Source organism: Meleagris gallopavo, chromosome 3 (genome assembly GCF_905368555.1).
Source record: "Meleagris gallopavo chromosome 3, MGAL_WU_HG_1.1, whole genome shotgun sequence".
In the NCBI taxonomy this organism is placed as follows: Eukaryota; Metazoa; Chordata; class Aves; order Galliformes; family Phasianidae; genus Meleagris; species Meleagris gallopavo.
The window spans coordinates 48,152,599-48,176,555 of record NC_139406.1 but is presented as its reverse complement, the minus strand read 5'-3'; the positions used below and the strand labels follow the sequence as shown (position 1 = coordinate 48,176,555).

Below are 23,957 nucleotides of genomic sequence, written 5' to 3'. Positions count from 1 at the left end.
GGGCGGGCGGCCGGGGGGGCACCGTAGCGCTCGGGGCCGGGCAGGGGGAGCGGGGGGGCCGCGCTCGGCGGTGTCGCTGCCGTTAACCCTTCGTTCTGCTCCTTAGCATCAGAGCGCTGCGAAGGGGGAACGCGCGCTCCTTCCCGGCCGTCAGGTGAGGCCAAAGCCGTGTGCGGGCCGGCGGCGGTGCGCATTTCTCCGCTGCTTCTTTCTCGTTCTTCTTTTTTTCCTCCCCCTCTCCATCCCCCCACCCTCCGATCCTCTTATCTCAGCTGTGTACAAACTGATAGCGGGAAAGTGAGTGGAAAATTAAAATAACGGCGTTGCCCCGAGGTTATCGCCTGCGAATCTGTCGGCGTCGCTCCGCGAAGGGCGGGGGTGGGGGGAGGTGGGAGAGAACCTGGGGGGCAGAATGAGGGAACGAGTGGGAACGTTCCTCTGGCGGATTGTAGCTTTCCTTCGGGCTCTGTGTGGGTACTGATGTTGTCCTACCGGATTAGGAGTTTTGTTTGATTTGTATTTTATTTTATCTTTTAAAAAAATAATTGTTTTTATTTCATTGCATTGCATTCTGTCGTTGTTTTTACCTTTCGATGTTTGGTAACTGGCGTAATAATACGTGGAAAATAACCTTTTCAAAGCAGCGATGCGCTGTCTCTTAACGCCCCGCGCTCACTCCCATACGACTTTGCCACGTAAAACGCTTTTTCTTTCTTCCTCCGTGTTCGATACCTGCGGGGGAGCCCCGGGCGTGATACAGACGCCGCCTTTCCCCCCACGCGCACCGATCTCCGCCCCTAAACGCCGCCGGCTCCACGCTCCCTTCGGGTCTGGCCGAGCCCCGCGGGGCGCCGACCCCCGGCACGGCTGTGCCCTCCGCAGCCCTGCTGCCGCCAGCTCCTCGTGGCCTCACTCCGTGCCCAAATCGCGTCCTTCTGACGTAACGGTGAGCCCCCGACCCCAAACCCTACAGCCGGGCGTTGCAATCCCATAGGGCAATCCCACCGGGCGCTCCTCATCTAAGGGAGGGCCCGGCTGCGAAGGGTCACTTTGGGGACCGTCGCGCTCTCCCCGGGCGGTGTTTATGTAACGCCTCGTACTCTAGCGGCGCGGGGAGCGAGTAGGGCCGGGCCGATAACGCAGCGCCCTGAGCCGACGTGCCGCCTGCGCGCCCCTCCGCTCCTTATCCCAGCGCCTTAAAATACGCTGTTATCGCCACCATCCCCCGCGCTGGGACAGCGGGGCCGGCGTTATCGCCCGGGCGGCGGCGGGGCGGGCAGCGAGGGTTCCGTCCGTCCCCTCGGGCCCGACGGTTGGCGGAACTCTCCCCCTAAAAGCCCACGGCGGTTCGGAGGGATCTTGACGCGTTCCCTTCTCCCTATCGATAAGGGCTCCCGGGGCCGGAAAGAACATTTCGTTTTCTGCTTCAAAAACCTGCGGGCAGCGCTGCGCTCCCGTTCCTGCGCTAAGAACCGCCGCGGGGGCCTTCCGAGGGGCGAAACCACCGCACCCTGCCGGGCACGGCCCCCGGCACCGCCTTCCCCTCTGCTTTTGACTTCGGCTTTTTTGTTGTTTCTATTGCCAGCACCGCCGGCATCGGGCGTCCCATTGGAAACAACGTTCGTGAGAGAGAGTCTGAAACAAAGATGCAATTTATATATATATACACACATACATATAATTACATATACACGCACGAAATATATAAATATACATATATATACACACACGTATATATACACTCACATATATGTGTGCATATATATATATACATAGTGTATATATATATATGTATATATACACTGTGTGTGTGTGTATATATATATATAAGTATATATGCACACACGAAAATTGCAATCTGACTTCAGCAAAGCCCCTTCCTTGCTCCAAACGAACAGATTTCCGATTGCCGTTCCGTGAGCAGTGGCACAATTTGGAGACTCCGTTGCCGTTCGTCTGGAAGCGTCGGGATCTCTGCCGGGGGCCGCCCGATCCGTTCTGTTAATTGAAGTCTCATTCGATCGATGGGAAAAAAAAGAAAAAAAAAAAAGAAAAGAAGAAGCGAATGGAAGCAAACGTTCAGCGAGAGGATCTCAGGGCTGGCTGAGAACCCATTATTGAAATAATCATAATTATAATTAAAAAGTGCGGATGCGGCGGGACACCCTCACTCTTCCCCCAGCCCCGCTTCGCCTTATTTTATACTCCTTTTCTCTTTCCTTCCCCGTTTATCCCACCCAAAAGTGCCGCCGGCCCCGCACAGATCCCCGCGCAATCTCCGCCGTTCCCGTCCCGTCCCCGCGGCAGCGTTTGTCCGTTCGCCACGCAAAGGATCGGCGCTTTTCGATTGCTTTAGGAAAACGCCTGTCTGTGTATTACCGACGCATCGAATTTATTGCTAATTACGACGACATCGGGATCGGAAAGTCCCAAAAGACTCTTATGACCGGGCGGCTGCACTGTTGCCGACCCATCGCCACCGTCGGTGTGTTGTAAAAAGGGTCAGAGATGAGTGCATTTGAAGGTGCGAACTGCTCTGTTTCAGCCCGGATTGGATGGATGTGAACGCAGCCGGGCGTGCTTAGGGGCTGGCTTTGCGCACTGTCATCAGTTCCTACGTTTATCACCGTCGATGATAAAACTCAGGGAAGAAATTAAAGCTTTAGCACAGCGCGGTGCCTGAGTAGGTGGGAGTCATCCCGATGGCTCTGCTTTTCTTTTCAGCATTCGTAAAATTGGCAGGGTGTAACCGGTCCTCACGAGTTGGACTGGGTTGTCCCCTCCAACTCCATGGTTCTATGGCTCTAAATCCACGCGCTGGAATCTGCACAGTGGCTGTTTCCAAGGGGAAACAAACAAACAAACAAACAAACAAACAAACAAAACGTAGGCATCTTTGATGAGCCCTGAGTGTAACAGCATCAGCTGTGTACCAAAACGCCTCCGGGGGTTTGTAAGCAGGACTGCATCTGGGTCGTGCACTGAGCTGCTATTCAGAACGACCAAACAGAAGCTGAGCCACGCACAAGTGCAATATCTAGCTGTGAAATAACGCAATTTAAAAATAAAATAAAAAACAAATTAAAAAAGCTTTTACTTATTAGAGATTTGTGCGCATTACTTGCTTTTGCTGCAGCCCTGCAGAAATGTGCACATTCTGTGGGACAGGGTGGCTGCTCCCTGTGTTTCACACTGGGCTTTGTCAGGTTACAACACCGCTGTGGTGAAGGTGCCAGGCAGCTGCATGGGCACTGAGGCTGTGCAGGAGGATGGGGATAGACAGAGGGAAGTGAGGTGGCAGAAAAGGTTCACACTGATGTTCTGTTCTTACATACTACGTAGGGCAATGCTCTCTCAAGTGGATGTATTTCAGCCCAAACCTAGACTCCAAGCTGTACCCTTCAGGTTCTCCCTACAGAAGCAGGCACTGCTCAACTCCCAGACCTTGCCTCTAGCTGTGCTCCATTTTCGTATCTCATCAGTTTGGCTTTTGATAGCTTCAACAGGATTGTTGAATGACATTTCCTTCGGTGGGGCTTTTCCAAACAAATTAGCTTCATCTCTGCTTGCAAGAAATACAAAAACATATTTTTCTGGTGCTTGCCTGGAACCATGCGTGCCTGAGAGGTCCAGTGGGCAACACCTCTTCCACAGCATTTCCTTTAATACACCCATAGAGGAGGAACTAATGGCTGGGAGCTGTGCCTACGAGAAAGCTAAAAACATTCTGTACAAAAATACACTGACTGAAGCCAAGCGTTTGGGCTGTAGGAGCACAGAACTGACTTGGGTGCATCTGCAGAGGGGATCAGAAAGCAAATAGTTCGATCTGAGCTGGAAAGGGAGCACAGAGGGATGGGGCAATGGGCCCCTCACTCAGCAGAAGGAGGGGGAGCTGCCATGGGTTCATCCCACTCTTTGCACGAAGGCAGAATCCAGCAGCCCTACAGCTGCACGTTGCTTAAAGGAACAGCAGTACATCTCCATTGTGGTATTTAATGTTACGAGGTTCCCAGTATCTGTCAGTGAATGTCAAAAATAGGCTGTTTAATGGACTAAATTATTTTATCAGCCCTCCTTTTGGAAGGGAGAATCCTGCTGAGTAAAGCACAAGAAGTCAATAAAGCCTCACCATTGAGGACCTGGCTGCAATGGGAGTTTGCTGGAGAAGGGCCCGTAAGAATTGACCTATTTAATTAAAATGTGACAGCATGCATTTTCCTTTACATCACTACACCCTGGTGTCAGCCTTAGGGTCACAGATCTGTTGCAGCTGAGCAAAGTGTCCCATCTTGGGTCCCCCCTCTTGGTTAAAAAGAAAGCAAAAAAATGCTCTTAGGGAAATGTGTTAATGATTAAAAATAAACGTAATGGTCTAAATGAACACTACTGACAGTATTAAAAAGGATGGTTTAATTATGTTGGTTGATGTCAGTTAATCATTTTGGGGCCATCCAGATCTAAACCGGGGTAATTTATTGACTGCAATAAAAACTGGACATGTGCCATATTATTCAAGAAAAACAATACACTGCAAAAACAATACGGAGAAGAGGTAATTTGTACAGAGTTCATGAGACAATTATATATCATCTAAGCACAAAACTGACTCACTATGCCCTTGGCTCCATTTATTAGGAAAGGTTTGAAGGATGTGCTGAACATACTGAGAGTCCAGGAATTTTAACTGAAATCCTGCCTGTACGCCCAGGTAGGCACCCAGGGATTGGTGTGACCCAGCTCACAGACCAGGGAAGCGTTCCTGGATTCAGGACTTAGGACACTGCTTCATTATTCGGTGCTGTTTTGCTGAGGAGTGCCTTGAAACTCGATCAATAATATCATTGGAAAACTTTGATGAAGAATTCAAGACCAAACCAAACCAAAACAAAACAAACCAAACCAAACCAAACCAAACCAAAACAAAACAAACCATTTAAATAATTAATTACTGGTTTGAAACCCTGATGGCAGTCTGAAAGCTGCCTGAATGTTACCTGCTTCTCTGGCACTTCTGCTGGTGCAGAGCTTCTCTGGAGCAGTCCGGAGGGGACACCTGTATGTGAGCAGATGCGTTCCTTGTTCAAACAGCGCAAATTGCTGCAGTGCCTGAACTGTAGTGTGGAAGTTGGGCTGTGCCCATCAAAGTCCAGAAATGACCTGGACAAAAACAAAAGCAAGTTGCTGAATTATTCTTCAAATTGCCAAGTCATATCTGCACTGCAGCCTTCTAAACTATTGTTGGATGCTTTTCCTTGAACTTTTCAAGCTATTTAAGGAATGTACAAATATTTTCTTTGTTGATTATGTAAAAAATTTCATTAAATGAAGCTTTTTTCTCCCCTATTTGCATCTCTTCTGATGTTTCTTACTCTGTTTATTGTGCATTTTGTGTTTGAATAGATTTCAGTGGGTGATGTCTAGCCACACTACCACAAACTGTGGAGGAGGTTAATGGTTATAATGAATATTCATTTATAAAACGGGGAAAACCTCAGTGCCTCTTTATTTGTTTCTATTAATAATAATTCTGGCTGGCCTACAATACGTTTTAAAACTAAGGCAATGAGAATCGAGGAGCAAACATTGAGTTTGGGAGACCTGGGTCTGACTTTAACCCATGTGGGGTCTGGATGTTGGAAAGTCCTTCTGCAGCATGTTGGCTTTAGTGCTGTGCTGTGAAGCAGCCCTCTCTGGCAGCCTCGAGGGTCCCTCCTGCCCAGAGGAGCCGTGCTGGTGCCAGCCCTGCAATCACTGCCTTCCCATCACGTTAATGGAATTCCACGTGGGACCACACCGGGAGAAAGACCACTGAAGCGGTTACATTTAAAAATATCTTCCTCTCTCTTCCTCCTGCAAGAGGTTTATTTTTAACTTCCACTACTTCAGCGCTCTGGTTTGAGCACTGTCCTACACACAGCTGTTTTGGCACCGCTGAGGAGGTGACAACTGTAGGACAGAGGTGGCAACCGGCATCTGGGGCAGGGGCTGGCTGGGACTACGGTGTGATAGTTCATTGTATGGGCTTAAACTTTGCCTTTCCTGGCTCTTCTTATAGCCATGTAGCATCTCTGCTGCAAATCCCTGGTACAGAAGTGCCTCAGCATTGTTGTTTTCTTATCCCAAACCAGCTCATTTACACAAGAGATTTCCCAGAATCATAGGATCATAGAATATCCCCAGTTGGAAGGGACCCATAAAAATCATTGAGTCCAACTCCTATTTGCAGTCACACAAGTTTTATTGTGGAAAAACACAGTGTAGGCAACGCCTCAGCCAAATCATGAGGCTTGTGTCCCTAAAGACATTCGTTAGGTGGCTAATATTCGGTCAGTGACAGGCTTAAATGGACAGGGTTAGTGTCAGGCGTTTGGTTGGAGGCAGTGCCCTGGCCATGGGGCAGCAGTCTCCCATGCTCCCCAGCTGCAATTCCTTGCAGGTCTCTGATCACAGCCCTACTTATTTTGCTTACAAAGGATTAAGCTGCATATGTGATTCAGGACTGAGTAAGAACTTCTCCCAGGTCACTTTGGCTGGGATTTAGGGTTCTTCCATCTTTTCTTAAAGCCATGAGTCACTTGCTGAAATCTCTCTGGCCTTCATTCTTATCTCTCCAGCTTCCTGCCACTCCGTGGACCTCAGGTGACGATGGTTCTTTGATTGCTTCTGTCCTCTGTCTGTGATTTTTGTCTCTTGACTAAAAAGCTACAGCCTAGTTCAAATTGTTGTATATAGCTTTGCAAGCACTCGGGTGAACTTGTATAGCCTTTAACATGCAGGAAGTCAGATAAAATCTAATCTTCTCCACATTAGGGTAAAACTGTGTCCCTGTCTGCTCTATAGAAGACAGCACGTTGCATACTATAACCCATCCTACAACTCCAATGATTAAATGCAATCATCCAACTTGTTCATGTGACAGCATCACAACATGACCTCATCCAGCACCCAGAGGTGCAAGAATTGCAGGAAGCTGTGATTCACGTGGCTTTGGAGCTCTCCATTAGTGCCTCAGGTATCTCACCTTTCACATGGAATCTGGATTTTGAGCCTACACCATCAGTTCATCAGTTGACATGTCTCATTCCAGTCTTGATCTAGACTAGGGACACATGAACTCTGCTTTCACTAGATTCAAGACTTCAATATCAATTTTTTTTTTAATAAGACTTTGCTTGCCTGCACATGCTTGTTTCTTTTTTCTGATCCACATGCACTTTTCCAGTTCTCCCTCAGATCTGTCTATTATTGTAATGCAAATAAATTGAAAACAAGATAGTGTCATGATGGCTCTAATGGAGCTTTTCCATGGCACTCTACTTTTTCTTAATGGCGTAAGAAAAATACCTAATGAAAAGTCAACTTTGAAAATGATCTGGCTCATTAAAGCATGATTTTGTGATGAAATTTTCCCAAGAGGTGGCTCAAGCTTGGCTGGAGTGAGTGTATCATGAAGACCTGCAGTCCTTCCTGAGAATCACATGAGGAGGGAACACGCTCACTGTTTTCAGTGACTCTACCTCCACTGATTATCTGCTATCTGTTCACCTGTGAATCTCATTCATGTATTTTCTGTCCTCATTCCCCAGAGGTGTAGCTTCAAAAAACCCACCCAGAGCATACAGAATCTACATGGTTCCTCTGGAAACCATGATATGGTATGGAGGCAATTTTTTAAAAATGGTGTATTCTCCTAGTGACCCTTACACAGCCACCAAATTGACAGTTCTTTCAGAGGTGATTGGCATTCCTCTCAAAAAACTATTGCCACAGTCAGCCAAAATCCTAAGGGAAAAAAGAGAAGGGCTAACAGGTAACTGATCCATTTTGGAGCTGACATGTTGCGACCCAAGGCATGCTTTTATATGAAAGGCAAAGAATCAGGTTCCTTCCCAGGTGAGGAGCAATATGATGGCTTAAATGTGGAAGGTTAAAAGATGTGCGGCATGCAGATGCTGCCTGCACAGAAAGCATACCCAAGAAGAGGACTGATCAAGGAAGGTTACAAGTTGCTGGATGAGTGATACTGAGTTGGTGCTCCCTTTCCTGGCTGTAGTTTATTTATAAGAGGAGAAAGAAGGAAAACTCATGGAATAATGAAGATGAATGTGATAAACATACCTGAGCCTGTCTACTTGTTTTAGTGACTAATTCCACTGGAGGAATCCTGCGAGGCTTTAAGAAATTCTTAGTGATGAAGATTTATGAAGCCCTTTTAAAAACTTCATTAAAGGGTCAGAGAGATTTAAGTGGCCTTGTGAGCTCCGCACTGAGCCAAGAGATTCACTCAGCAGAAGTTCAGCCAAAACAGTGCGGGAAGAGATGCCGTGGATGGACTGCCTTGTGCGCTGGGCTAGGGATGGTGCTGCCCATGTACCATATAGGGCTGCCACACCTGAGGTGGTCAAAGGAAGCTGTTTTGTAAAAGGAGTTATTATGAATGGGTGCAGGCTGGTGCCTTACATTGGTAAGTGTGCCAAGTCTGCATACATGGTGTCACTGCTCCAGTGCCTCTCTTTGTTCAGCTTCCCTCCATTTGTTTAAAACTCGATAAAGTGTTTTTGCAGTTTGGATGAAATGTACATTCCTCCTTCTGACAACATCTGCCCAAATCCCTTCAAACCATGGCACAGAATCTTACTCTCCATCCTGATGCCCCCCCAAGCAGTTGTTTAGGAGTGTAATTATTTAGATATAAATAGCAGTGCTCATTAAGCTGGCAATCACTCCCAGCTATGAACATATAAATCAAGTTGGCTTGTTTGTGTTTTTGAGAGAGAGGAGGTGGCAGTGGTAGGTGGAAGGGGAAAGTTCCCGGATAATACTGTTATCACTCCTCGTCTCACCATGAGCAGGGAGCATTTCATCTGTGCCCTGCAGATCTTTTCCCATCTTCATCCCATCACTGCTGATGTGGCGCATCATGTCAGGCATGCGAGAGTGGTTTGTGGACTTACAAATAGGGTCAGCTCCCCTAACTGCACTCTTTTGTAGATGTTCTGCAGAATGAGCTTTGGTAGGAAACAGACTTTGCTTACCTTGATGGAGAGAGAGATGGAGGCTGTTCTGGCAGAGCTGCAGGTTGAGCCACCATTCCATTTGCTTGCTGAATATGTTTGGCCCCTAGAAAGGAGTAACGATGGAGCAGATGTTGTGGTTGTGAGCTGTTACACAGCCCACTGTAAACCAAAGTACCAAATCTTCTCTGGAAGATCTGTTTCAGCTTGATTGCCCTCCTGCAGCAGACATCTTCACTAGGAGGCTTGTAGTGCATTGTGTTGTATGTTAGATGAACGATGAGAAGTGTTACACAGCCTTGGTGCCTAAGGATGAAGGAAGGAGGATAAAAAGAGAAAGATAGTAGAGGATGGAGAAATGGAGAAACCTGAGAAAACTGCAGTAAGAGAACCATTGGACAAAGCCATCCAAGACCCACTTCTCCTCATGACCCCAGCACGCAGAGAAGCCTACCGAAAAAGGTGTATGAAGTGATACCTATACTGTATTTGTTTAATCCTATCCCCAGCCTCTTAAATACCTTCAACTCAAAATGTCTTCAACAAGTGTGGAAGGGAGCTCCTGAGTTTTAGCAGTGCATTATTGGAAGGAGAATCTCATATAGGAGTCAGTCCTCTCCATTTCAGGAGAGCTTGTTCATACTAGCTGTCATTAAGGAATGCACTTTTTACACTTGTGAAGCAAAGCTAAACTCTTTCAAACAATTGCTCCACAATTGGGTTCCTTGGAGGACTGGCTCTAGCCCAGGGCATCTTCCAGTAAGGGTCTAATTTATGATTGATGCTACAGGCAATGCCCAGCCAACCATCCGGCACAGTTAACATCCTCTGGAAGCACAGCATTGGCTATAGAATTTCCAAAGCAAGCCATAATAACACTTCCTAAGTAGTTATTCCATAACAGTTTGCAGCCCAGAAGGCCAAGTGTGTTCTGGGCTGCATCAAAAGAGGGGTAGCCAGCAGGAAGAGAGAGGGGATTGTCCCCCTCTATTCTGCCCTTTTAAGACCCCATCTGGATTACTGTGTCCAGGCCTGGGGCCTCCAACACAGGAAGGATGTGGAGCTATTGGACTGGGTCCAGAGGAGGGCCACTAAGATGATCAGAGAGCTGGAAAACCTCTCCTATGAAGAAAGGTTGAGGGAGTTGTTTAGAGAAGAGAAGGCTCCATCAGATCAAATTGCAGCTTTCCAGTACTTGGAGGGAGCTTATGAACAGAAGAGGGACTGACTTTTTACAGTCTGTTACTAATAGGACAAGAGGGAATGGCTTGAAACTAAAAGACAGGAGATCTAGGTTAGATGTTAGGAGAAAATTCTTTGCTCAGAGGGCGGTGAGGCGCTGGCACAGCTGCCCATGTAAGCTGTGGTGCCCCATCCTGGAGGTGCTCAAGGCCAGGTTGGATGGGGCCCTGGGCAGCTGAGCCCTGCCCATGGCACGGGGTGGGACCACGTGGGCTTTAGGGTCCCTTTCAACCCAAACCATTCTGTGATTCTATTAATAAACAACATAAAGAAGTTTAACCACCGCTAAGTACATCTTGCAGCAATTCTTAGAGGAGCAAAGGGCCTTACCTACTATCTTCATTTGAATACAGTCATTTCTGGAGCACGTCTGCATTCCAGAAGCTAGCAAGAAAGGATGGAGGCGTCCTCTCGTATGCAGGAGCACGGAGAGATTTGCAAGTGAACCAGTTACTGCTCACAGGAAGGAGAAGGCTCCCTCATGACAGTGAGTCATGAGATCCCAGCATTGACAAGGAGAACTATTAGAGAAGGGCCAATTGCATAATATTGCAAGGAGGAGCAATTAAGTGTCTTCACTGATACAAGCTTTGCATGAGCCCCATGCTACAAATAGCAACTTCATTCAGGCCATTCCAATGACACACCATAGATAGGAAGAGCCAAGATAACAATGTTTTGTGATTGCATTTTGGGAAACATAAGACCAGGAATTCTTCCAGAGTGGAAAGCCCTTTTTCCTCACTGAAGACTTTGTTTTGATTTAAAGCCCTGTTGAGTAGGCACCATTGCTACATTTTTAAGATACTTTTTTATTGCTCCCTGGATTGTAGGGCACAGGGAGATTTTGTCATTAGAACAAAGGCTCTTCTGAGGCATACGCAAGATGAGTGGAACGAATCTGCTCCATGCCTCTCATAAACACATGGTTAGCTTATTTTATTTAGCTGCCTCTACACCAGCATCAATGCTCTCCTATTCCCAATGGGGACATAGTGACAATGGTGTCCCAAAGAGTGGCACACCTGAGGCTCCTGGCTGGCTGCTTGGCAGATGCTGCATGGCTCAACCAGGAGAGAAAAGCTGTCCTGGGGCTGCTGGTTATTACAGGACTAAGTCACTCTCACAGGCAACTGCTCACCTGGGTGAGTCAGGAGAACAGAACCCGCAGGTTGTAAGAGCACCCAGAGGGCTAGCAACAGCTCCAGAAAATAAATTTGCAGTGAAGTGTACCTTAGTCCTTTATTTGGAGCCATGCTCACAGCCTGCCAAAGTAGGAAACATCTGAGGTGGCCTATTTTCCATTGTTTTCTTCTTCTTTTTTTTTTTTCCATTTTCCACATGCAAAACAATGCAAGTTGTCCTAAAGTTATTTAGAGGCTTGTGCTGATCTCCAATTAGCACTCCTAAAGCTTCTGCTTGCTTCAGGTTTTGGAGGGAAACAAAAGATAAAATGGAGCAGAACTTTTCCATGAGCCAGCAGGAGCCTGGCCAGCATTTGACTTTTTATATCTAGTTTCCTCGACTAATTTAGTCACATAAAATTAGCAGCTTCAAAAAGGAAAGTGTAAGTGCGTTCAGCCTGTTTTACCCCCAGAGTGGGTTGTGTTTTCCAGCAGATTCCACCAGCAAGGCCTGTACTTCTGTGAAGTATCAAAATATATTTTTTTCTTCTTCTTCTCTTTGGTGAGGTTTTAGAAACAAGCGTGAAGCAATGTTTGTTGCACAAACCCTCTTCTTTGAGGCTTTGGTTGCTCTCAGGATACCTGGGGGCTGCCATATTCCCTTTCTGAAGAGGGGAAGAAGAACATTGCCCTTTCCTTTCCTTTCCACCCGATAAAAAGCCACAGGCAACCGCAAGGCTGTCACTCTGCACCGCTGCCATCAGATTTCTCTGAGAGCTTTTCCTGTAGGAAAACCACCAGGAAAAGCCACCAGTGCCAGACATATGGAAAAAAAAGGGCTCTGAAATCACTCCCTGTAAAGCACCTCTGCGCTCCTGCAGATGGGCTGTCATCTGTGTCTGCCAGGGGACAGTGGAGTCTGAGGGGGAAATGTTACATTCCTCAAATAAATGATTTATTGAAAATCACCATCTGGCTCTGTAAAACAATTCACTATCAATGTTTTGCCTCAAACTTAGTCATGAAACCAACAGGAGTTAAAAAAGACTCAACAACGAACCCCTTCAGCAATTAAACCTCGCCAATAAACAGTGTCGAACGCTGGAAAGAAGCTCTATTTCTAGAAATGATGCGAGCTGTGGAAAATATAAACTGTGTCTTCCCTGCAGACACAGCCAAAACTAATCAAAATACTCCTAGCAACAAAAAGGAAATACCTCTAGCTGTGATAAGGAATATGAATGTAGTTCTTTTACATCTCCGCTAGCTCATAACAATATGATGGACTGGTGGCACTGTTCTCGGCACTGAGATTAATAGCTAGGCAGGAGCTGAGAAGGAGAAAGTGAACTTTCAGTTTTCTTTCCGATGGCTAATTAAAAAGGCCATATCTGGGAGGAAACATTGTGGAAATGAGAGCTATTTGGATGTCCCTTCCCCCGTATACTATCACTCCGCTTTGTCAAGAATGCTTTATTAATGCTAATCTCATCCCTGTGCTTTGACAGAAGTTACAGTTTCCTTCCTTTGCAACCGCTAAGTCTGAATTCTATTATGGGTTTTGTTTTATGGGAGCATTATTATTTTACTAAATTACCTCATCTTCTGGGAACAAACCTAACCTTGAACTACAGAGCTAAATGGCTTTTTAATGATGCAAGTCTGTTTGGAAATTGTACTTTGATGACTCTAAATTTTCTTCCTTCTCCATGTTTAGTTATGTGCAACAAACACAAAAAGTGACTCATTTCTGCAGTCTTTCTCGATTCCCTATTTTAATATCAAGTTGCTGCATTTATTAGGGTTAAAATGAGTGGGAACAAACATTCTTTGCCCAGGAAGGTGGTAAGTCACCATCCCTGGAGGTGTTAAAGAACCATGTGGATGTGGCACTGAGGGTCGTGGGTAGCAGGCATAGAACCCATCTTCAGGAACATGGGAAATCACATCAACATCGGTATTTAAATGTTTAAATTCTAAAATGACTTAAATGTTACTCCTAAGTGTGCTCTGTGATGGAGCCTTCTTGTACTGCCATGACAGTCAGTGAGGGAGAATCTGTGGGAAGCAGTGTTAAACTGCCACTGACCCAAATGAGGATGATTGGATCCACGGTTTGCAGCCAGATCAAATTAATGTGTTTTTATAGAATGCCCTATGGCATGGTGGATCTCTCTGATCCTGGAAAAATTAGGTTTTGCCCACGGGGTACAGAAGCACAGTGCAAGGCTAGTTGCTGAGATCTGATGTACACTAGAGTAATCACGGCCTTGTTTCCTGTTTGATTCCCTCCCAAATGCCTGCAAGTCACTGCAAACCCACAAAAAAGATTTCTTGACTCTAGAAAAATGTATGTCTCTGTTTAGGGTGTGTGCAGTTGGGGTACTTCTGAAGCTGCATTGCCAAGAGGTCACCTTTGGGCTAAGCTGGGGGCAGTGTTTTTTGTTTGTGTCAGACTTGAGTGGGAAGAAATTTATGAAAACCAAAAAGAAAGATGCTGCTTGCTAATGGGGTAGCTGCACTGCAATGACCTATCTGTTAAGGAACACTGTCAAAGCCGGCAAGCTTCATTCCACATCTGATGCAGAAAATATCTGTATCTTCCTGCAGCAGAAAGGGCGCTGCCTTGCTTCCCTTCCCCGTCAATTCACCAGACCCACAAGAACAGGTACAGCCCATCTCATACTCCTTGGGGACACTTAGCATCTCCCCACCTGCTGCATGTGTGCACCCAGCTGTCCCTTGCATGCTGTCTTGGGAATATGATTCATCATTTCATATTTGGACATTAGGGAACAAGTAGCAATGAGGCTGAGCCCCCTGAAAGCCAATGTGGTATTCTCAACCACTGTCTCTGAAGAATAAGGTCCCTTCTCTGGCCCCAGATGGATGTGTAGCTTGACACAATGAGGAAATGAGTTTGCTGAAAGAAGTTGTAATTGGTTGCAATGAATTGTTCTGGGGGATACAGGCAGACCTTGCTCATGTCAAGCTTACAGTTCTGCCCCACACTGCAGAGGAATTAAAAGCAGGGTTGTCGTGAGCATGTCACTTACAGCACAGCTTTCATTCTACATTCTGTACTGTAGGAAACAGTCTTGGTACATATGGAAACAGTCTCTAACAACAGTCTCATAACTGGCACTAGGTATTTCATCTGTTAGATATCCGGAATCTGCTAAAACTGTTCTGAAGAGAAGCCAGCAGATCTGGTGTCTTGTTTGTTGCTCCTCAGAAGCTACAAAACCGCTTCCTAGGCTTTGCGCTGAAGTTAATGAGGAGCCTCTTTCCCCGAGTACTACCATCAGATGACATACTCTTCTAACATCATTCACACAAATCACTCCATGTGATTATTAGGTGCTGGAGTAGGTCCAAAGAAAGGCAACAGGTCTTGTGAAGGGCTTGGAGAATATGCCCTATGAGGAGAGACTGAAGGAACTGGGGCTGTTTAGTCTGGGGAAGAGAAGGCTGAGGGAAGACCTTATTGCTCCCTTCCAATATTTGAAAGGTGCTTACAGCAAAGAACAGGGTTAGTCTCTTCTCATTGGTGACAGGTGACAGGATGAGGGGAAATGACCTTAAGTTGCACCAGGGTAAGTTTATGTTGGATATCAGGAAAAACTTCAGGAAAAACTCAGCCCACCGTGCTAGTGCAGTCCCCATATCTCTCCAATGAGAGGTTAGAAACGGGTTCTAGTATCACACATTTATGATATTCCTTGGAATTTCAGTTGACTGACAAGGTCCTGCTGTGCTACTAAACCTAACCAACTAATCTTTGTATTGTGTTAAGCCTTGACTAGATTTTTTTTTCATTGATATTTTTTTCCGAATGGGAATGCAAACAGCTGAAGCACAGTAAGAAAACATGAAAATAGATTTCTAGGAATGTAACCAAAAGGGCTTTATCAGCAGGACAAGTTGCTTATCAAAAACTATTTTAGGAGCATGAGGAAATGAAACTTTGAAGAGAGATTTCCAAAAGGGAAGATTTACTGAGGAGCTGAAGGTTCAAAGCAGGATGACAGAATGGCTACCAGGAAACCTTCTCTGCACCTGTTTCTCCACCAGCTGCCTAACTGTACTCCCCCTCCTTTCTGCTGGCAGCTGAATGAGTGAGGTCTGCATCTTCTTTTGTGCTAATCCACTTCACCGCCTGTCTGGAAATGTTTGTCTGTTCCCATCCTCCTCTCAAGCAGAGATATAAGATACAGATTCTGATTTTAATGTCCAGCTGTGCACAAGAGACTTTGTATAAATCCAAGTCACACACTCTAAAAACAGAGTATAAACATGACTCGTTTTCCCTTCTGTACAAGGAGAAAGCAGTAGATCTGATGTAGTGAACTGGATGATCTTAATAGTCTTTTCCAGCCCAATGATTTTATGACTCTATGATATTACCAAAGGGAACTTCAGACTCCTTAGCCTGGGAGCTGCTTCCTTCAGATGTTATGCATGGCATTCAATGGAAAGGGATCCACCTCAGTTTGAACTTATGGCTGATGTTATACTTCAATGGTGCCTGAAGCACATGTACTGTAGCTGTCACTACTCGAGCCCATCAGTGCAAACACACTATGAATCAAGGCCTTTTCATGCACAGGGATGAAGCGTAGTCTTTCCCAGTACCACTGCTTTGCACACAAGTACTTCGTGCGGGTCCCCTCCAGGCTATGTGTCTGAACTGCTGGTTCCACAAGCAGGAGTCTTGCATGCCACCTATGTGCTTCTCCTCTAGAGAAGAGCTCTGAAACTCTTATTTGCTGCCTCAGACCCCAAGATTCCAGGATATAGTATTTTTGTACCTGTGCTACCACAAGGCAGAAGAAAGGGGTGCTTTACTCAAGTCAACAGTGCATCATAGCCTGTTCTGATTTTACACATGATTTTGGAAGATGATAAAGCTAGCAGCTTCAGCATATAAGTACCAAAGCATCAACAAGTGATGTTATATTTGTATTGTGGGGACTGAAAGCTCCTCCCTCTTCAGCCATATCTTCATTTCATACCTCATACCAAATTAAATCATCAGCTTGCATCAGCCCTAACACAAGCTGCATCACCTGCTTCTCTGTGCTTCAGTGAAGGAGAGCAGCCTCAGGTGCTCTTCTCACACCTTCTTTACCCCTCTCAGGTGTGGTTCTAATAACATTTCAGCTGTCAGTGCTAACAATTATGAGCAATTATGTTAAAAGCATTCCCTTACACCCCAGTCTGAGGAGGAAATATTGTTTCTGTCTGATGTCTACCCAAATGGTTTCATGAAAGTTGAGAAGAAGCCCAGAACTGATCTCCCAGTCCATGTCTGAGCCAACACTCCACTGTGTGTAGAATAACTTGCCACAGCCATGCAGTGTCTGCCATGTTTCCATGACTGGTAGCACACAGGGGATATTAACAGCCCCTCTGGCAAAGAATAGACTGGGACATATCAACTGGCTTCTTGCTTTTGCTTGAATGTTGCAATTGTTAGTTCTAATTGACATGAACACAGTTGATAAGGTCCCAGGTAGTAGCAAAGAGGGTGAGGTCAGGGTATGGGAAATGTGAAGAACTTCTCTTTGTCGCCTGGACCCACAAAAGAGGAGGAGGAAGAAGCTGAAGCTTTTAGTTGGCTAATTTCAAGCTGTATTTGCAGCTCTGAGCTCAGCTTGGATGGGGAGTAATGCAGCAATCAAATAAAAAGTGTGAAATGAATGGTCCCACAGCCACACATGAACTAGAAAGCCAGGACCAAAGCTGAGGAAACTTCCTTCAGAAAAGACCTGTCCTCCTATTTGTATTATATACCTAAATGATGGATGTCAAATAAAGAATGGCCCATTAAACATGTAGCTGAAGGACCTGCACCCAATTTCTAAGCTTCTCCTCCACCCTGACAGCAGGCAATCAGTTTTTATATGTCTTATATCTCAAGTTTGCAACCTCTTTGAGGAAAACAATTCTCATTTTAACATCCATGGCTGAAATGTATTTATCAGTTTGTGAATAGCATTGAGGATGGAGCTACCTTCATGGTAGTAAACTCCATCTTACAGCATTTATCTTGTGCTTTTTAATATTTACCCCTCTCTCTGCTCACAGGCCTTTGCCTGGTTGTTGGCTGATGCTGGGATGTCACAGGTGAGAATGGCAGCTGATCCCGGAATAGTGGCAAGACACAGGCTATGCACTTGGAAACTTCAGTCAGATTTGCTTGTTTTTGGTGTGTGAATTCTACTAGTGTTCACAACAAACAATAGGATTTTTGCCCCAGACATTTTTGTGTTTATCTCAGGAGCTCTTGGAGTATGTATCCATTTTGGCTTAGAGCAAGAGATACAGGGAACATAGTACATTGAAATTAGTTCCTGTTATAGATAGATAGATAGATATAAAGTAAATATCTATCTATCTATCTATCTATCTATCTATCTATCTATCTATAATATATAAAGAGATACAGACATATATATATTTTTAAAACATATGCATTTTACATACGAAGATATATGTAGATGGATGCTTATTGCCACTGTACAGCTCTCTAAGAAGCAGGCTTGTGTGCTCAGTGCCTGGCCACAGTGAATATGCTTTCAATGCTCCCATTGCAACCACAGTCAAAAATGGGCATCACACAGACTCCTTAAATGTTGAGATCATCACAACCTCTTTGCCTGTATCTGACTGCACATCCAAAGGCTGGTAATATTAACACAGACAGCAAGAATTCAAACTCTGCACAAAACTCCTCGAAAATGGGGTGAAACTTTGAAGCTTTCACCCAACGATCTTTGATCCCTTTTGAAAAGGCTGTCTTTTCACCCTTTCTTTACACCTCTCTCAGAAAACTGCTGAGCTTACACAAGCCTGTGATGTCCTGTGGCATTGAGGCATCATGCTGCAGTCACACAGTGACAGGCTGGAAGAGCCGGTAGGTGTTCAGGGCAGAGAGGAAGCACAATACCTTTGCACACTGGAGCAATTTACAATGACTTTTGTTGCTGATGGCGCATGTTAGGTTCTGCTTGTTAAATCTTGTTAAACAGGAAACAGGTTTTGAGGCGAGAGGGTCCCTTAGAGTTCAACCTCCTGCTTTCAAATGTTCTTACAAGATGCACAATTGGCACCGACTTACAGGAAATATTTAATTGGAGTCGGAAGACACTGGCTCCACTGACCTTGTATTACATTTCTCTGTGTGCTCCTTTCACAATGATTTTCACCTATAGCTTAAATCAGTGCTTTATTTATACTGGCCAATGGTGAGTTGAGCGGAGCTGAGGGAATGAGTGGACCACAGAGACGCAGGGAGAGAAGGAGGAGCAAGAAGCAAGGAGCAATCTTATGAAGCAGAAGGGGCTGCCGTGGGCTGGAGAGTGACATATTTATGAGTCCAGTATCGGTTGCCTGCACTGATAAGCCACGGTCATTAAAGGAAGGAAAAGTCACCTTTGTGTATATAAAATATACAAGATTCAGAGTCTGAAAAGACTCGACAGGAAAACATTAGGTAAATAAAGGATATCCCATAAAGCATAATGTGAAAATTAAATTACCTCATAGGGGAGGAAGGCTGCATGTCCCAGCAGTGAAAGTGAGGAAAAAGTTAATTCCTCTATTCCATCCCAAAGCTGATTTGTCTTTGGAGTTTTGGGTGGATCTAGACATATTGTTACTCATGTCTATTTAAAAAAATGTATTAAATTCCATTATATTCAACTGGAAACATTGCAGTTTCCCGTAAATTTTCACTGTGTACTCACAAGGTGGTACAAAGCACCCTATATTTATCTGCTCACGGTGGCCAAGTAAGACCTTTTTTGTTGTTGTTTTGTATTGGGTTTTTTGGTAGAGTGACACAAGTGGTCTGATTCTGATAGGAGCTGCCTGTGGAGGGCAGTGCCTGTGGAAGTCATGCACACCCCTTAATGTTTGTTGAGGAGGAGATGATTCAATACGAATCAAGCCAATCTCAGTTTTCATTGCAGACTTTGATCCTGGAGACATAGTCCACACAGCAGTTATGCAGAACAAAGCAGCAGCTTGTAGCCATTACTAAAATTATTTTTCCAGCAGAATCTATTGATCAGCAACTATTTAAAAATATGTTTGTTGGATACTCCTTCTGCATCGTGGGGAAGTTGCTCGTCGTATTGTGGGTTTTTGGAAGGACAGCTTCAAGCAATGAGCAATGGCAGCAGCCAGGGCCTCTGTTCCTAGGGAAATATGCCACACTTATTGATCCATCTGAAAAATGTTTTGCTTCCATAGTGCTTCACAGAAGTAAATCAAGCTTCCCAAGCAAGGACCTAGAGAAGAGAGAGGCACTTATTCAACATAGCCTGCTTCCTGGTTTAGAGTTTGCATCTCTTCCCACTCTCTTCTTCTTTACAAGTCCAGGTCATTCTGCTGCCAGATCTTGGTCTGCCTGTGAGGCCCTTCACTTCTCTGGAGCTGTCAGTTTCCTGTTGAGCAGGTATGTCTCCAAAGCTTCTTCATCCTTTCAGACCTCTGCATCAAGCAAAAGTACTCAGGGTACTTAATTATCTGTGCAGACCAGTAGTCTAATGGCATTGTTTTGCATGTTAATACAGCCAGTAATGGATCACCATCAACAGCTCCTCTCTCATTTTTGAAACCTTGAATTTATAGACTCATGACGTTAAACAAAGAAGTTTCTTTTCCAAGTCAAAACAAACTCAGTATCTGGCTCTCTGTTCCTGGCAATCAACATTGCTTCAGTGACCTTCATTGACCTGGCTTCCACCAAACAATGTCCTCACTCACGCTAGCTTCTCCTTTCAAGAGAATAGGAGGAGGTTATTTTAATTACACTTCTTCAAAGTGAAAGGTGCCACTGAGCAAGGCAACTAATACCACAGCCGAAGTTATGCCTAGGAATCTATGACTAACAAAATAATAAAAGACTATTTTGTCACCTCTGGAAATGCAGTTTATTCCAACCCTGTCACCTTTATACACAACCCCCAGGAACATTTCTTTATCCACAAGGAGTTTGCATTCAAATCTCTACGTGTACCCATCCATTAGATAAATAAGGTTAGATCCAGAAGCGAGAAATGGGAGACCAGCCTTCTGGCCAAAGCAGATTCATTTCATTTGATTTGGATATTTTTTAAATTCCCACTTTTGCCCTTTGCTGTTGTCTCAGATCCCTCTCTAATAAATAACCAGTCCACATCACTAAACTGCCGCACATAACTCAGAGCAATTTGTTACTGTTGGCAATGTCTGTGCAGCAGGGGCCCAGGAACAGGCCAGCATGGAAGCAGCACTACCTCCCACTCTTCAGGAGCATGATTTCTGCCTGATTACAGAAGGGGTCATTGGTAGGACAATGCAGAAAAAGCCATATACAACTGCCTATGTGCAAGTTTTATTCACTGCATGGTCCTTGCGTGAGCTATTTCAGTTTCACCCAGGAGTATCAGTCAGGAGAAGTCATCACTGTGATGTCAACACCACATATGTGGCAGGATATAAAAAAAAATTAGCGCGTATTCATTGTCACCACAATAAGATGAAGGTGCCTGACTGCTTTACACAGCTCTGGGCACAAAGGGTAGTTTAAAATATAGAAATTCCTCTAGAAACAAGGATATAATAAATCTGCTAGGCCTAAGGCCATTCAAAAAATAAGAAAATGAACATAGCCCTCAAATATTTGGTAAGGATGTATCATTATGTGGTCAGTACTGGAATGGCTGCCCAGGGAGATGGTTGAGTCACCAGCCCTAGAAGGGTTCAAGAAATGTTAGATGTGGTACTAAGGGACATGGTTTAGTGGGGAAATATTGTTGGTAGGTGGATGGTTGGACTACATGATATTGGAGGTCTTTTCCAACCTTAGCAATCCTATGATTCTACGATTAAGAAACAAATATAGATTTAAAAAGAAATGGGAAAGGATTTTGCATGCTTTTTTCTTTATAATTCCTTCTTGCAGTCCTTCTTAAACACCAAGCAATGCAAAAAGGGCAGCAGTCCACACCTTCATATGGTGTGGTTATTTTGTGGGCACTCACAAGAAAATAACTAGCTGTAAGTTTGGCTGCAGACTAAGAGGGATCTTCAGGGTCCTACCTGGAAGGGAAGAGAGCTCACTAGTCCTCTGCCCGCAACAAGGCACTGGGGTTAGATAAGAGTGTGTAGCTCTGCACTTGTGGTACGCTCTCTTCTCTTCTCAGAAAGCTCATGAGGGTAGAGAATGGAGGAATGGCAGCTCCTGCTGTCTGGGGAAAAAAATCATCCAGATACATGCCAGCGACTCCAACTCAAGGGGTCTTTCTCAGTTTGCCTTCATCTACACACTTATGAGAATATAATAGGCTCCACTACAGCTTTCTCTTTATAGCCACCTTCCTTGAGAGTCCTGGACAAATTTGGCACCTTTTGGATGGAAAGACATGAATTGAGGAAGCAGAGGGAATGTGATTTTGATATACACTCCAGTCTCTCTTTGACAATTAGCTGGTCTCTGTGGATGTTGGTATCTGAACCTGGAAACCTTGGGGCTCAATGGAAGAGCATCAAGTGAAAAAATAAGTCAGCAGAGCAACTGGAGGGTAACTGTGGTTTACCCAGGATGTAACATCTGGGCACAGCAGCACCATGTGCCAGTGCTTTCCAGTTTCAAAGTCAAAGTTGTTTCTGTGGGAAATTTGGGGGGAGTTTGTTATTTGCTGTTGTTTATGTGGTTTTTTGTTTTGCTTTTTAACAAAGCAACTTTTGAAAGAGTACACTTTCCAATAAGGCATTGTTTAAGGTAATAATAGAAGAGGGAATGTGGGGAAGGCAAGGGAGAAGCAAAGTGAAAATAAAAACTGGAGCCTCAGTTGCTCCAGAAGAAAAACACTGGGTCTATAGTGTGTGATGGTAAAATACTGTGTGTGATGGGTTACAAAAGGAATGGCTTCCTGGAATTTTCCAGGTACACTTCATGGAAGACTATTTATTCTGGGGAAAAGCAAGCAAACAAAGAAACAACACTTTGTTTTTTCTTAAAATGATATTTTTCCATTTAAGCCCAGGAAAGAGCCAAGTAAGGCAGAATGCCAAACTCCCAGTGCTGTCTTGTGCAAAGCAGAAAGATCTGCTGCAGATTTGGATGTGATCAAAGTCACACTACTGACCAAAAAAAAAGCCACAATGATCATTTTCCCAAGAGAGTTCTGGGAGTCTTGTACAAAAGACCCAGATTGCCCAGAACTCTCCTGCTCTTTGGCAGAAATGAGTTGTCCACTTCTGAGGAGACACGGACAAATGGAAGATGAGAATGATGGGGGAAAACGAGGTGATTTCACCTGCTCTGCTCCACATGCTACAGAAAGCAGCTAAGGGAAGCTGAAGGAACGAGAAAAAAGGTTGGAGCACAGAGAAGCCCAGTGATGATGGGTGCAACCTTCATTGACCATCTGCTAGGGAGAAAATGAAAAGAGAGTCTGCTATCTTCAGCATCAAGCAGGAAGACAAAGTTAACAACAGAAGAGGCGGCAGAAGATTATGTCTTTACCCATCCTTTCTAAGATTTTCCTTGGTCAGTGACTGATTATCGTTAAGTGGATGCCTCAAGTAATATGTAAAGTTCAGATAACACTTCTTGTTAGCAATTGTTTGAAGACAGCAACAAGTTTCTCGTGAAAGGTTGACATGAAACCAGAATTACCATTTTTACATGCATTGTTCATGTTAGCGGCCTCTAATCGTGCAAAAGAGCAAACTTGGCGAGCCTGGAATGAGAACAAACTTCACAAGATGTGGGCCTTCATTTTGGATATTTCATAAAGGGCTGGATACCTAATAAGACCATAGGAAGAAAGGATTGTGTGGAGTATCTCTCTGCATAGTCTCACAAAATAAAGTAGCTACTCATACATGGAGAGTCAGACACAACTACTTGTCTTGCCGAATCAAGACCAAATCTCTTGTGTCTCCAAAGCCCACCACCAATCCCCATGGGATTTTCAGTATTTCCTCTTTCAAGGCAGGCTACAAATTTTGTCTGATCATTTGACAGTTCTATACCTTGCAAGCCAATCCTGGCCAGACCCAGAAATGACAGCCATTCCTTAAAATGGAAAATTGCTCATATAAACTACCTGTGCATGTTCAAACTTCAAGTTTCCATATGAGGCTGGTTCAGGTTGGGCTTGTAGATTAACTCTTCTTACTCACTTATTTTTAAGTTATATTCCTTTGCCTCCTGCTTACATGCTTTCTGACATGCTTATCCTTCACTGCCCTTTCCCAGCATTTCCAGACCTGCTAAATCTGCACCTTTTACTGTATGCATTTCTGCAGAAAAAAAAAAACGAGCCCCTCCTCCTGCCTCCCCTTTCTCCCTGTGTAAGTAACATCCATCACTGTATCAGCACCTGCCTGAGCAGTGCTAGGAAAGGGTCAAGGTATTATTTCCTACTCTTGACAGGTGTTATAACAACACCAAACTACCCCACTTACAAAAGTTTCCATTCCACAGGCTGCTGTGCGTATTTTTCTTCCTGCTATTCCATCCTCCCTGGAGGCTCTCAGCTCTTCTAGAGTCAAGACAAAAAGCCAGTCACAT

The 23,957-nt window shown here is 44.8% G+C and overlaps 2 long non-coding RNA genes across 2 annotated transcripts; one reads left to right on the top strand and one right to left on the bottom strand.

The window, feature by feature from the left end:
* Window positions 1-44: 44 nt before the first annotated feature.
* Window positions 45-2,055, top strand: LOC146544699 (uncharacterized). Its single transcript, XR_014882456.1, has 2 exons — window positions 45-946; window positions 1,899-2,055. It is a non-coding gene; the product is annotated as an uncharacterized LOC146544699 (long non-coding RNA).
* Window positions 2,056-3,222: 1,167 nt separating this feature from the next.
* LOC109366753 (uncharacterized) lies at window positions 3,223-10,810 on the bottom strand. The gene is made up of 3 exons (XR_002113313.3): window positions 10,590-10,810; window positions 9,039-9,323; window positions 3,223-5,160 (listed from the first exon to the last, which is right to left on the bottom strand). It is a non-coding gene; the product is annotated as an uncharacterized LOC109366753 (long non-coding RNA).
* Window positions 10,811-23,957: the final 13,147 nt, after the last annotated feature.